Source organism: Homarus americanus, unplaced genomic scaffold, assembly GCF_018991925.1.
Source record: "Homarus americanus isolate GMGI-L3 unplaced genomic scaffold, GMGI_Hamer_2.0 scaffold39155, whole genome shotgun sequence".
NCBI classification, from domain to species: Eukaryota; Metazoa; Arthropoda; class Malacostraca; order Decapoda; family Nephropidae; genus Homarus; species Homarus americanus.
In genome coordinates this window covers 16,955,270-16,970,155 of record NW_024737042.1, presented here as the reverse complement: position 1 = coordinate 16,970,155, position 14,886 = coordinate 16,955,270, and positions in this window count along the sequence as shown.

Sequence of the window (14,886 nt, the reverse complement as noted above, 5' to 3'; positions counted from 1 at the left end):
GTGTGTGCGTATAGAGGGTGGTGTAATGCATCTACTGTGGCAGCATTAGGTTAGTGTTAAATGGCAGTCACTCTTGCTTCCTCTCTCTTTCAGCTACCGCCACTGGCTAGCCCTCGTGGTGAACAGGGAAGCAGCCTTGCTTAAGTCTTCCCCCGCCAGTACACAGCCTCTTCACCATCAAGACTCTGCTCTGCCTCCTCGAGGTAACACTATGTAATTGGGTACTCGCGGCCCCAGTCTAGAACAGCAGGGGATCTCGGAGCAGCAGTGGGCCCCAGAGGGACGGCGCTTAATCCCACCGGCATGTGGACACGCCCTGGCGCCTACCAACCACTGCCCTACTGCCTTGTGGATGAACCCCGAACGAAAATTCTGCAGTGGAGCCCCACATCAGGCAGACATGCCTACAAAGCTCCAGTAAGACCCGAACTGCAGAATAGGCAGAAGAGGTGACCAACTTGGGAACCCAACGACTACACCGGCAGATGAAGGCAATGCATGATGGATAGGCTACTAAGACGAAACTCAGCAAACTGGACTATAGGCAGCCCATTGTTACTCTCCCTCTCCCCAGTCGTTGCAGCCACCTGCAAAACTAGATTAGGAAAGGGGAGAGCCAAGATGTGTGGTTGTAGCCTGCGCTCCTACCTCACCACAGGAATCAACTTACGCACAGCCATCATCCAGCTTATTATACTTTTCATCATTATCAAAACCCTTAAACCGCCAAAAGTCCAATGGCGACAGACGAGTGGCGATGAGAACCGGCAGAGATGACTGCCGGGAGTCTCTAGTCACAACTCTGTACAGGGACAGAATAGATAAGGGTTTATGCACTGGTTAAAAAACCAACCTGCCTGGGTAACTGCACACAGTAAGGTCATTCTAATGCGGTCGAAAACATAATTATAATCACAGACCAAAGCAAAGACAAACTGTACAGCCTCTTATAGACACTGCATCGAATGGCAGGACCCTTCTGGATACTGGCACAAATGAGCGTCATGAAAGAAGAATCTGTAATGAGGGTAAAGTAAGAATTTATAGTTGTAAGATTGCAAAGTGAGGAAAGTTTGGTAGCGTGGACGATTAGTTATTTAACTTGGAAATATACTCGTAGGGGAAATTTTCTAAACACCAATTCTAAGTCCAGCTATTTATTAGTTAACTGAATGGCATGGACACATTAAAAGATCATTATATTTACGTTACTAGACAATGACTCTCATGAAATGGATACACTTCCCACCAAGTAACTCACCGTATGGATCGCTCTGACAATGACTCACGTGTGACTTGAGGGCGGCCCAGCGGCTGGGGAATCTATCTGCAAGTGCTGCTGAAGAAAGCGATCCCAGCAGGTGCTGGACTCTGTCTCCTGTGGGAGACTCTGCTAGTTGGGGACTCGTTGCTGGGGAGGGAAGTCCTCCTCCCGACCTTGACTTGTGACGAGTATGACTCCGTCTGCCTCCGAGTTCTGTCTTTCCATGTCTGACTCTGGGAAGGAGCTGTTGGCCCCTTATATTGGCAGTGTAAGGCCCGCAGATGTCGTCACCAATTAACACTAATGTGGGTGGGTCGAAACAGCTGTGTTTGAACAGGTGCGGGCTGGAGGGGAGTTTCTTGAGTTAACACGGTCATGATGCCGGTTTGACCAATCATGCGATGGTGAGAACTCTGTATCATTGTGACCGTGACCTCTGCTGAGTCAGGTCTTAATCTTACTTTAATTAAGAAGTGTGGGTCACCTTACGAGGGTGTACACCTGCGCATCTATTTACTGTTATATGTGTTGTTCTTCTCTGGGCTGTAAGCTATTGTCTGATAAACAATCGTTATAAATCGTTCTTGTGGCAAAATAGCTGCTTAGGTATAACATCGACATAGCAGCCATTAGTTAGTGAGGGTCGACACACAGAATGGGGGCCAGTCTATACCTTCTTCTGGAAGGGAAAACTTACTGCAGAGAGAAACCGCATTTATGGAGTTGGCTTTACCATTTGCCAATCCATCAACGAGCGCCACATGACGCTCCAAGTCCCACTGAATCACTCATGTCATGCCTTCATCAGTACATATGCCCCAACACTGGATGCAGAGGATGATATCAAGGAGGCCTTTTATGCCGACCTTGACAGAGTACTAACCGCTATCCCGAGAGAAAATAAAGTTGTGCTCCTATAGGACTTCAATGCCAGAGTTGGCAGAGACAGTGACATAGGGCAGGGAACCATATGGATAAACGGAATGGGCATCTCATTGATTACATCTTTGTCAGATAAAGAGATCACCAAGATGTCTTCCCGAGCCATGCATGGCTCAGACCACTGTGACACAGATCATTGGCTCCTCAAAGCTAAACTCTCCCTTTACATTGCCCCCAAACGGTGAAGGCAACAAGCCTCCAGAAGATGTTTTAAAACCAAGCGATCACGCGGTACATCATGCCTTAAGAGAGCACCTCGACAATGGACTGTTAAACAACCAACAACAAACAACCTGAATCCGAAAGCCAAATGGAGTAACCGTGATGCTGTCGTGACAAAAACCTGCAGAGAGACCCTCGGCTAGATCGAAGGAAAACACCATGATTCGTTTGATTAAATAACTAGGAAATTAATGCACTAGTCGATGGTAAACATGCTGCTTTCACTGACTGGCAGAACAACCCTCAGTCTCAGACCAAAGCTGATACCTTCCATGAAAAGAAAGCAGTGGCCCAGTGCGAACTTCACAAACTAATGATCGAATGGTGGAAAAATATAACGTGTGAAAAGCAAAAATTTGCGGATCGAAACAAGTTGCGTGAATTTTTTATTCCACTAAAACAATATATAGACCAAATACTCATGGCGCACCCCTCCTTCTCTCATCCAATGGTAACTCTATAATTAAAGATGAAGAAGGCATCTGTCAGCGCTGAAAAGAGCACTACCATTCCCTGCTCAACAAGGATATGAATGTCCTAACTACCCATCCGTTCCCTCAGCACCCAGAGCTGACCCACCTCAGCTATCGTCCTCCCGGCATGAGATAGCTGCTGCCATCAAAAAGATGGAAAAAAAACCAAGGCCACAGGGCCTGATGAAACCCCAGCCGAGATGTATTAAACAGGAGGATCCCTGCTTAACAGCCATCTCCACTCACTCCTTGAGAATGTATGGGAAAAGGAGGAAATCCCACAAAAGAGACCCAGACTGTGGTAACTACCGTGGGATGTCACTGCTGTCCATAGCTGGCAAGATTATCGCCCGAGTTCTTGTAAACAGATTTCTTCCTGAGGCGAAAATCTTCCTCCCAGAACCTCATGTGGCTTTAGACCAACACATAACACGACTGGTATGATCTTTGCTGTCAGGCAGATACAGGATAAGTGCAGAGAACAGAGTCGTGACTTGCACATGGCCTTCATTGTCCTTACTAAGTGAAGTCGTGTTGGCTACCCACCAAGATTCATTGCCATTGTGAGGCAACTACACGATGGCAAGAACGGCAGTGTCCTGCACAATGGCACCCAGTCTAAGTTCTTTCCCATTCAAACGGGGGAAAACAATAAAGAAGGACTCACTGATTGGGGGGACCTGATAATGGCCTAAGAATATGAAAATTCTTACGAATATCGCGATATAACTTTTGTTGGGTCAACCGAGCAGCACAAAGGGCTTTATTGATATGATAGTCGGTAAATTTTTACAAGTGGACAACCTTGATTTTTTTGTTGGGTAATATGTTCCGATGGCTTAGACAATGTTAGGACAATTTTCTTCTTTGACGTTTCCCTCGCAAATTACTTAAATATACCAGGGGATCCAAGGGGGCGGAGCCCCTTGGTTAGGTAATTTTAAGTCATTTGCGAGGGAAACGTCATAGAGGAAAATTGTCCTAACATTGTCTAAGCCATCGGAACATATTACCCAACAAAAAAATCAAGGTTGTCCACTTGTAAAAATTTACCGACTATCATATTATAACATTAAAACATATTAGTTTCGTAAAAGCACATGCAGATATTAAACATGCATTTGTTTTTCCCTCTGATTTCACTTCGTCCAAGCCAAAACGTGGCCACAGCCATGCTGTACCGTACTGAGCATGCGCAGAGCTACTCGGGCGCCCGGAGATTTTTTTTTAATGTTTTTCATACTTCACACGCCTCAGAAATGTGGATTTTGCCGTTTAACAAATTCCAAAGCAAGAATGATTATATATCGGCAATAGTAAAAAAAAAAAATTAAATTAGAAATTTTATTATTTTATTTCTTTAAATGTTATGTTGGCAGGCCAGTGAAACATGAAATAATAATGTCTGGCCTTAGTGATCAGTGAGTGAATCAACATAAGACTTTCATAATTTGGTAATTATTTATAACTTGTAGGGTTTTGTGATATAATGTTGTCTAGCACTCAGGATGGATGGAAACTCTAAGGTGGTTTTCTTATATAATATAAGTTATATGGTAGACAGTCTGGTGCTGGAGATGCCGTGTGGTGAGGAGCTGCTCAGTAGACACGTTCGGTGAGTAGCGTGTTGAAGGAGGTAGATGTGCAGGAGCTTCGTTAGAGAAGATGTTGCCTGTTGCTGGCCTCCAGGTTGAATGAGAACGGGACAGCGAGGAGCTTGCTGGGAGGAGGTGTTGCGTGTTCAGGAACCGAGAGCAGAATAAGAGAGCTGGTTGGTGAGGACGCTCAGAGAAGGACAGTTGGTGGGTCGCCATGCTCGCCGGCGGGAGCGAGGACCGCCAGGCAGGCGGAGGAGAAGCGAGGGCTGCCAGGCAGCGGCGGAGGAGGAGGTGTTGCGTGTTCAGGAAGAGAGGCCAGAATGAATCTCAATGACTGACTGATGTTGGGGATTACTGGCCTCTTCGCCATTAGGCTATTTCGGTCGAAGCTGATGTCTTCTTTCTTCTTCTAATCTTGGTCTTCTTTCTTGCTACAACTAATCTGATGTTCTTGTTTCTTCTTTTCTTGTTATTCTTGTGTTCTTCTTGTTCTTGGTATTTTGGTTACTTCTTTCTTCTTGTTGTTTTATTTGGGATGAATTATGGTATGAGTGAGTGATATGATGGTGAGTTACTGACAGACCAGATGAAATGGCTTGTCAGGTGACTAGTTTCTCTGTGATTTTTTTTTATTTTTTTTATTTTTTTTTATTTTTATTTAATTTTGTCTTTTGTAGCCCGTGTCTTTTTGTTTGAATATGTGTTGGTGGGTGTCAGTTTAACTTGATAAATGTGTGTGTTGTATGTAATGAAAAGGTTTGTGATGTGTTTCTCATGTTGTATGTTTTAATTTTTGTTTTATTCATTTTTATTTGCTTTAGGGCATGGTTACATACATATTATAGATATAAAAAGAGTTCATGCGTGTGTCAATCATAACATGCCGATAAGATGGGTCTCCTTGAGGAAGATTATTACAGCGTCACTTATGGTGACATCATCTTGCAATAAATTGGGTACAGTCAGCACGAAGCCTTGCTCGGCAGCTAGGATCACCAGCTGCCGGCGCTCTGGTTCGTACTGGCTGCACTCAGTCAGAATATGTCGGATGGAGAGAATTTTGTTACAAGTGGCACAGATAGGTGGGAAGGAATTGTCAAGATAGGCCCCTAGGTGGGTCAGATAGGTACAATTTAGCCTTAGTCTGGCGAGAACGACCTCTTCCCTCCTATTCTTTCTATATGCTGAAGGCCAGTTTCCTATGTTAGTCTTCCAGTTGTTGTGAAGATCTAACCTAGTCCATTCAAGTTGCCACTTCCCAATTGTATATGTCTACAATCTCAATGGAGAGACAGAGCTTATATACCCAGCAGCCGTGAGTCATCTGTGAGTCATGGTGGGAAACCCCAGAAAGTCGCCTGTCTTTTGACTCAGTTGCTAGGATACTGTGGCATCTGGTGACGCCCCCCCCCCCCCTTGGGCCGCTAGTTTGGTTGCTGGGGAAGACGTAGCAGGTGGGATGCAGCTACGCAGTTGTAGGGGAGACGTCCACTACAAACTTCACAACCGCAGATTATTCATAAAAAAAATTATAACAAAGCAACTTCACTGTTTTATAGTGGACACTGTCGTAGTTATGGCAAATGTGTTAAACTATCCTAACCAAACCTAATCTTAACCTTAAGCTAGCCTAATCTTAATCTAAACTTAACTTAACCTTAACCTTAGCCTAACCTAATATCAAAATAAAATAAGCTAACCTAATCTAACCTAACCTAACCTAGCATAACTTAACACCTGCCTGGATGAACTTACTGTTGCTGAGACGGGGGAAGCGGCTGTGAAGTCCTCCATATTAGCAAATAATTTATACCTACAGTATAGTGAAAGGAAATATATCTTAATACATACCTACTATAGTTTAAGGAAATGGGGCTGTGTTCTGGGTGGTCTACTGTCAGCTGCACTGTGTCAGCTCTTGCCAGGCCTGTTACCTCTTACACATCACTCTAAAATCACGAGTATTATTAAAAAGAAGACCATGTATGTGTTATTAAAATAGACCGCTCCTTCTGAGAGATGTTCTTTGCTGTCTGAACTGCCGTTTCACCTATCACTGGGCTCACACCGTCATATGTGCCTCGAAATGTAAACACTGTAACACACAAGGCTCCAGCATACCAACTGTTACTGTAGCAGTGAGGCAGGGCTATCAACCACACCCCTTCCCCTAATGTGTTTTAATCAAGCATGAACGATAAAACTGGGGGTTTGCCTATGCACCTTCGATGTTGTGTAAAGTGGGAGCCCCAAATTAAGTTTTAAAGATATGGCCATAGGTCATCTTGATCAGGAAGTTAAGTTATCATACACTAGCGGCTAAGTCATTGTACGCAAATGGTTAAATTATTGTACTTAAAGGTTTTAGACATTTTACTCAAGATATAAAATCATCTTATATAATGGGTCAAGGCATCACACTCAATAGGTTGCCATCGTACGGAATGAATTAAGTCATCGTACTGAATGGATTAAGTCATCATACTTAATGGATTAAGTGATCGTACTCAAATTGTTAAATAAATGTACTTAATGGGTTGTCATCGTACTCAATAGGTTAAGTCAACATATTCAATGGATTCAATCGTCATACTTCCTCCAGCCACCGTGCCCTGAATAGAGTAGTTATGATGAAAGGTGTATCAGGAGGCAGGTATGATGCCAGGTATTTCAAGAGGCAGGTGCGGCGCCAGACATAGCTGGACAGAAGAGTGGTCCTGACATAGCACTTGGCCGATGGTTCGATTCCGATCCGCCGCATGTGTGACAGGATCAGCACCACGTCAGCTGGCCCGCCTCTGACGATCCCTGACCTAAGTTCACACTCCTTCCTTCCCTCTCCCTCCCTCTTGCTGTGGCTCAAGGCCACAGTAGGCTATTGTCAGCTTCGTGAATTCCCGGTGTCATGATGGAAACTGGAAGTAAACCTGGAGGCTGCTGTTAAGTCCCCGGATTCATTAGGATGGACTACTGGTGTGGGGGGGTGGGGGGGCAGATCCGAAGTTTGGTTGGCAATGAGTAAAGAAAGCGGCATGGAAGGATGGGCACGGTTGGGAGGGAGGAATGCACATTGACACTGACAATATTGAGTGGCTCAGCTTTTTCGAGGTGTCCAGCCAGTCTCATAGACACACGAACTCTCACAAACAGCCGAGGAGGGCAGGAGGGGAAAAGCAATGATTATTAGTTTGTCTCGTTATCACAATGACTGATTGTGTGTTGTCTTACTATCCAAAGACGACGACAGTATATTCCCACGGTGAAGGTGATGTTTACATTGTGATTGTTAGCACCTGCTGCTGCCTCTCCTCAGCTTTGATGTACTGTATCTCTCCTGATACATGCAAAAATAATGCATATTGACATATTATTTGAGTAACACGCGGTGCGCTTTGTTAGGTAACAGTATATATAGCTCACATTCGCTCACTCTTTGACTCACTTATGACAATACTGTTATACTTGTTTTACAACCATCCTTAATGAGATATGCACAAAAGATTTCACGTTCACCATCACCAGCTCCATCCAGATTGGCTTTTACAAACTACCATACCCATTAAATTTACTCACTCACCCGCTGTTAATCAGTTTTTAGTTTTGAGCAATAGAAAACTAGATAAGTATGTCTATTTCTATAGCGTTGTCCGGATGATAGACAAAAGGTGAGCTCTAATGTTACCGATTGAGAGCAGATGACCAACCCGTAGAAGAAGAAAGATAAAACTAATTAATGTACTTCAATAGGAACCCATTACACTATAACCCTCATGTATTGATTGAAGACTCATTGATATGGCTATTTAGTTTTTCTTACCCCACTGTGACAGATGACGCTCTAGACCGTCAGTTATAAGAGGTAACTAGTCACCTGTTTACTGTGTCTGTATAAGTGTTGTGCCACTTGATGAACTTGTCGTGTTGTACAAAATAACTAATACATATTCAATTACTACCAGTTAATGTCTTTCAACGTGTACCAATGAAACTGAATCTGCCTCCCAGTTATCATTTGCTCGGAGGGTTTTTTTTTTTTATAAAGGTCAACAAGGAGTATATGTGATAAGAAATAGTGCCTCAACCCTCACACCTCACACATACATAAACAAAACTTGTACCTGGGGAGGGTGTTGTTGTACTTTTTTTTCTCACTCTAAAGGTCTCAGTTGAAGCCTTGTTGGTGATATAACCCTCCCCATTTAGCGTAACAGTTATATTATTTATCATTGCCATCATCGTCTTGTGTCAACAGTGCACTGCGATATAAAGCGTCGACAAACTTTAAAATGTCATACCTTCCTCTGGTATTTCTTTTTCTTAAGACATTTTCTTATTACATGGGATCCAGCCGAAAATCTTCCTGCAGTACGCTTCACCCACTGTCACTTTCCTCCTTCGTGAAATAAAGAAAGTAAGAAAACAAAACAAAACTAACTCAACTGCGAACAAAAAAAAATGATAATAGTTTGGAGATATTGGCGTGCGTATGAACTTTAAACCTTATATTGTCAAATATAAGGAATCACGTGAAAAATAGGCACAGATGCTTCTTTCACCTGAAGATTAAACACCCTAACGCTACCTAAAGGGGCTAGGTTACGTTACGTTAGGTCTGGATACGTTAGGGTATGTTATGGTAGGTTAAGCGTTAGGTTAGATTAGGTTATGTTAGGTTTAGGTTAGCGTTAGGATAATTAATCATCAGGTGAAATAAGCTTAGATATTTAATCTTCATGTGATTCAAGTTAATAATCACTATAATACAAATAGTAATGACATTAATATTACCAAGTGACTCTAAGTAAGGGAATGGAAATGTGTGGTAGGCAGGTTGTCATGAATAATATTAACAAGAATAACATTTATGGAACTCTCGCACTGATTAAGAGTTGACAAATCGAAATTTTTGGTGACACACACTCTTTTGGCTGGTTAAATTATCAGTAAACCAGATAATAGCATCACTACATTGTACACCGCCTCCCACCCTAATACCCCACCCCCTCAGTCCGTAGCCAAGTGTCGGGCGAGTGCTTCTTGCAAAGTGACCATAGGGATACCACAGCATCGTGAACACGAAGGCAGTTCTTGCATTTGGCCCGAAGTACGGAGTAGTGTACAGTAAACGTTCAACTCTGGTTTTAAGAATATAAAGTTAAGCCACATTTTTGTAGCAGAAAAATTACAAAAACTAACTGGGGGTAAAATAATAAGCCAGTGACAATTATAGTGAGAGACGAAAATATGTCCTGGAGAGGCTGGGAAGAATGATGAAGTACAGCTGTCAAAATTACCACTGTGAAAGCTGTAATAAAGGAACATAAATATGCACAGTTAATTTCACGTTAATAACAGGTGAGATTATGCAGGAAAAGAGGTATAGTCACTGAAGTAAGAGACCAACAACCTGATAACCACAAGAGACAGTTATTAAAACAATTTTCATGCTAAGGTCACGTAAAAGATCGTTATAGAAGACGTGTCATTACTGAAAATTTTCCTAGTTTCGGGAGATGGTTTGTGTTTTGGTCTTAGAGTAATAAATTGTATACAAAGATAGCACTTCCCCAGCCTCTGAAGTGATGGAATGTGATGTTCAGACCAATTGTGCACAGTTTTTTTATTTTTTAAGACTGCAGATTGTCGTCCGTGTGTGTGTGTGTACAGCTTTTGGTTACTAAGGGAAATTCTTTGATACTTGTAGAAGTTAATAATTAAACATTAGAACTTCGAGATAATTCATCATTACTGGACAATGATCATAATATTATTCGTGTATAAATGTTCGTGCGTATGTTGTAGTTGTGAAGGAAAGAAGAGAAGGTTTAGAAAGTCCTAATATAATAGATAAATTGACAGGGATAACTGCAATTCTTGCCTCTTCGCCTTATGCCTGATTCAGTGGTGTGCCCAATAAACTAGCCTTAATGTCCGTGTGGGGAAAATCTCAAGTTTGAATCCGTGTCTTCCGGTTTCCTCCTGTATTTACACTGGACAATGAAGATCATACTAGGAAAAAAACTAACCGCCCGACAGAGCTAGTAAGCTGACAAATGGTGAAAAGTATAAATTAGGTTAGGCTAGGTTAGGTTAGGTTAGGTTAGGTTAGCAGGAAAGACCTTGTCAGCATAGTGACACAGTTTGTGGTTTAAAATCCTATCTCTATGTTTATATTACTTTCACAGAAGTTTTAATAACTTTACGATGTCATGAGATATTTGGGAAGTATAAATGTTTAACTATACCCGTGACACCCTATGCACATACTAACAACTGAATACACACACCCATACCCCCCCCACACACAGACACATACACACACACACACACACATACACACATACATACCCACACACAAACACACGCACACAGATACTTTACACATGCATACCCAAACACACAGACACATACACACAAACACACATACACACACATGCACACATACATATCTACACACACACACGCACACATATAATTTACACATGCATACCCAAACGCGCACACACACACCTGAGATCCCTAGCCCGAGAATTGCTGTTCGACACCACAACCGCATCCAGCCCATACGTGCACGAACTGATCGCTATAAGAACAGCCCAGTCCCAACCATTGTAAAAATTATCAATAACTTGTAATAAACCAGTGTATTCACTCCCAGTAAATACTACTTCTTGCACTGTCACTATGTTGAAATGCACTGTAGTTTGAGCTTTTCCCCATCTAGTTATTATATATCTTATGTGTATCACTTATGTTACTTGTATATTATTTGTAATTCGAAACCCATTCCTCAAATATGTAACTGTATATTTTCAGCCTTCTGGCTGCCAAGCTCTTTCAATAAACCGTTAATTACACACACATTCCCTGCCAATCTTACTTTTCCATTGTTACTATATTGAAATGCCCTGTAGTATAACCTTCTCCCCACTTTGTTATTATATATCATATTTGTATCACATTAGTTACTTAATATTATTTGTCAATCAAGTGACCAATTCCCCAATTATGTAACAGTATATTTTTAGCCTTTTGGCTGCCACGTTCTTTCAATAAACCGGTAATAATAATAATTGTTGTTCTTGTTGTTGGTGGTAGTGGTGGTGCTGTTGTTGTTGTTGGTATTGTTGTTGTTGGTGGTGGTGGTGGTCGTATTTTGTTGGTGTTGTTGTTGTTGTTGTTGTTGTTGTTGTTGTTGCTGTTGTTGTTGTTGTTGGCGTTGTTATTGTTGTTGGTGTTGCTGTTGCTGTTGTTGTAATTGTTGTTGTTGTTGTTGGTGTTGTTGATATTGTTGTTGTTGTTGTTGTTGTTGCTGTTGTTGTTGTTGTTGGCGTTGTTATTGTTGTTGGTGTTGCTGTTGCTGTTGTTGTAATTGTTGTTGTTGTTGTTGGTGTTGTTGATATTGTTGTTGTTGTTGTTGTATATTACACACGCTATGGGTTCCGTCGGCCTCATGGTGTAATTGGTGGGAGTGCGCAATATTACATATTAAAATTAAGTCTTCAACAAATCTTAGTATTAGACAAATAAACATAACTAAACCTATCCAAACATAACCTGTTTGACGCAGATTAGGTTAGGTTAGGTTAAGTTAGGACGTACGCTGGGTTAAGTTTGGTTGTATTGTTTTTTCGTTGTCGCCTGGAGAGGTTTTGAAAATATTCCTGGCTGATGAGCGTTCACTAGTCACACATACGTATATCGTCAACAGGATAAAGCAGTGTCTGACTGTACACAGTCTTTACATCACATGAACCTGCAACATATACTCGCTATTTCGTAAGTCAAAATTTCAGCCATCAGCATTAGATCTGGACCAATCAGCGCGCGGCTTACATTCTATCTGTAGCAGCAAGTTAAAAAGGCTGGAACCTCAAGGACCGGGTGGTAGTAACCCTAATGGCAGTGAGTGGAGCAGGTCTCGCCCAGGGCCCAGTCTCGCATATTAGTCAGCATGGCCACAGTGCGCGTGGTGGTGGTAGTGTTGGGCGCGTTGCTCATGCTTGTCTCCCTCGCCTCACCCTTGCCTCTAGCTGTTCCCTCACTACTTCTCAATAAACTTAGTAATAGTACAGTCCACGACAGGAGCTTTGAGAGAGACTTCGATAGAAGATATTCGTCATCTGTGATAAATCATAAGCCTGTGATAGCAGTTAGCGGGTCAGAAAATTTGAGAGCTATGTCTGACACTAAAGACATTTTCCCAGTGTGTCCAAGATGTGCGGCCAGAATCTTAGCACAGGTCCTTGGCCCCACCGCACACACATCAACATCTTCCAGTAGTAGCGGCGTCTCCCCCCCCTCTAACACCTCACACAGCCAGTCTCAGCCCTCCATAACAGAACAGGACATCCGACAGATGAGGATAGAGATGATCAAAACGAAGATCCTTTCGAAAATGCAACTGAAGGAGAAACCTCAAGTAAGGCGGCCGCGTGAGGAGATACCGACGGTGATAAGCAGACTTGTGTTACCTGAGGTGTTGGGACCCCTGCCACCCACCACCACGCCCACGCCGCCCGCGCCCACACTCACTTCCATCCACCTCGCTACTAAAAGTAAGTCATTACTTGTCTGTATTGCAAGAATCATAATTTCCTGTGTATCTCGCGCCACACTCTCTCAGGCATCAGGGCCACACTCTCTCAGACATCAGGGCCACACTCTCAGGCATCAGGGCCACACTCTCTCAGGCATCAGGGTCACATTCTCTCAGGCATCATGGCCACATTGTCTCGGACATCAAGGCCACACTCTAAAACATCAGGGCCACACTAACTCAGACATCAGAGCCACACTCTCTCGGACATCAGGGCCACACTCTCAAGCATCATGGCCACACTCTCTCGGGCATCAGGGCCACACACTTTCAGACATCAGGGCCTCACTCTTTCAGGGATCAGGGCCACACTATCTCAGGAATCAGGGCCACACTCCCTAAAGCATCAGGGCCACACTCACTCAGGTTTCAGGGCCACACTGTCTCAGGCATCAGGGCCTCACACTCAGACATCAGAGCCACACTCCCTCAGGCATCAGGTCCACACTCTCTCATGCATCAAGGCCACACTCTCAGGCATCGGGGCCACACTTAGGCATCAGGGCCACAACTGTACCACCTGCTTGGTTTGACGATGAGGAGTTTTTATTATATAAATCAGTTATGGAATTAAGGGAAGTATTGTCCATGCGGTAATGAACAGGTGTGTGGGGCGGGTGTGGTGAGCAGGTATGTGGGTCAGTTGTGTGAGGCAAGTGTGGTAAGCAGGTGTGTCGGGCAGGTGTGGTGGGTGGGTGTGTGAGGCAGGTATGGTGGACGGGTGTGTGAGGCAGGTGTTGTAAGTAAGTATATAAGGCAGGTGTGGTGAGCAGATGTGTGGGGCAGGTGTGTTGGATGGGTGTGTGAGGCAGGCGTGGTGGACGGGTGTGTGAGGCAGGTGTTGTAAGTAGGTATGTGAGGCAGGTGTGGTGAGCAGGTGTGTGGGGCAGGTGTGGTGGATGGGTGTGTGAGGAAGGTGTGTGAGGCACGTGTAGTGAGCAAGTGTGTATGGTAGGATTGGTGGGTGGGTGTATGAGGCAGGTGTGGTGAGTAGGTATGGTGGATGCGTGTGTGTGTGTGTGTGTGTGTGTGCGTGTGACAGGTGTGGTGAGCGGATTTGGGAACGGGTGTATGGAGCAGGTGTGGCGAGCGATTGTGTGGGGCAGGTGTGGTGGGCAGATGTAACAAATCGTCCATTTGGATAAAAATTTACACATTGTTCTAGCATGGCTGAACTTTTCCATAGATAAAGACATTATTTAGTTTAGATTGACGAACGTATGTTTATTTGTGCACTAAAAGTAACGAACGATTCCTGAGCATAAATCTTAACTTTTACACACATGGAGTCATGCAAGAGTACGCCTGTAAACTAATTAATGTTGATATATTCATACGCATTTGGGAAATCAGCCAATGACAATGAACAATCAACTGATAATTGTATTTGTTTTTAAGGAATATCTTGATCAATACGAACCTCGGTCAATCACAGTCACTCAGACGCCCTCAACTCATAAACTGATTACTAACTAATACGGTAAAATGATGAGCATTAACACCGTCGAATATTTTTCAAAGTTTCAAGCCATTAAATATTTCACGCAGTATGTGTGGGGATGGAGTCGCAACCCTGGCTGGGGCTCTAGAGGGGGCAGTTCAAAAGATATCGAAGTCTTTAAACTGCTTGGAGAACATATGAGCACTGGGGTGGAGGAGAATGCAGTGGGAGCGGGTAAACAAAGTGAAAGATTACAGGGAAATAGTGTTAGGAATGATGACAAAACTAAATTAGACAGGGAGTTTAAAACTAAACGCGGTAAGGGGAGGACTCAGAACGCGACTAAC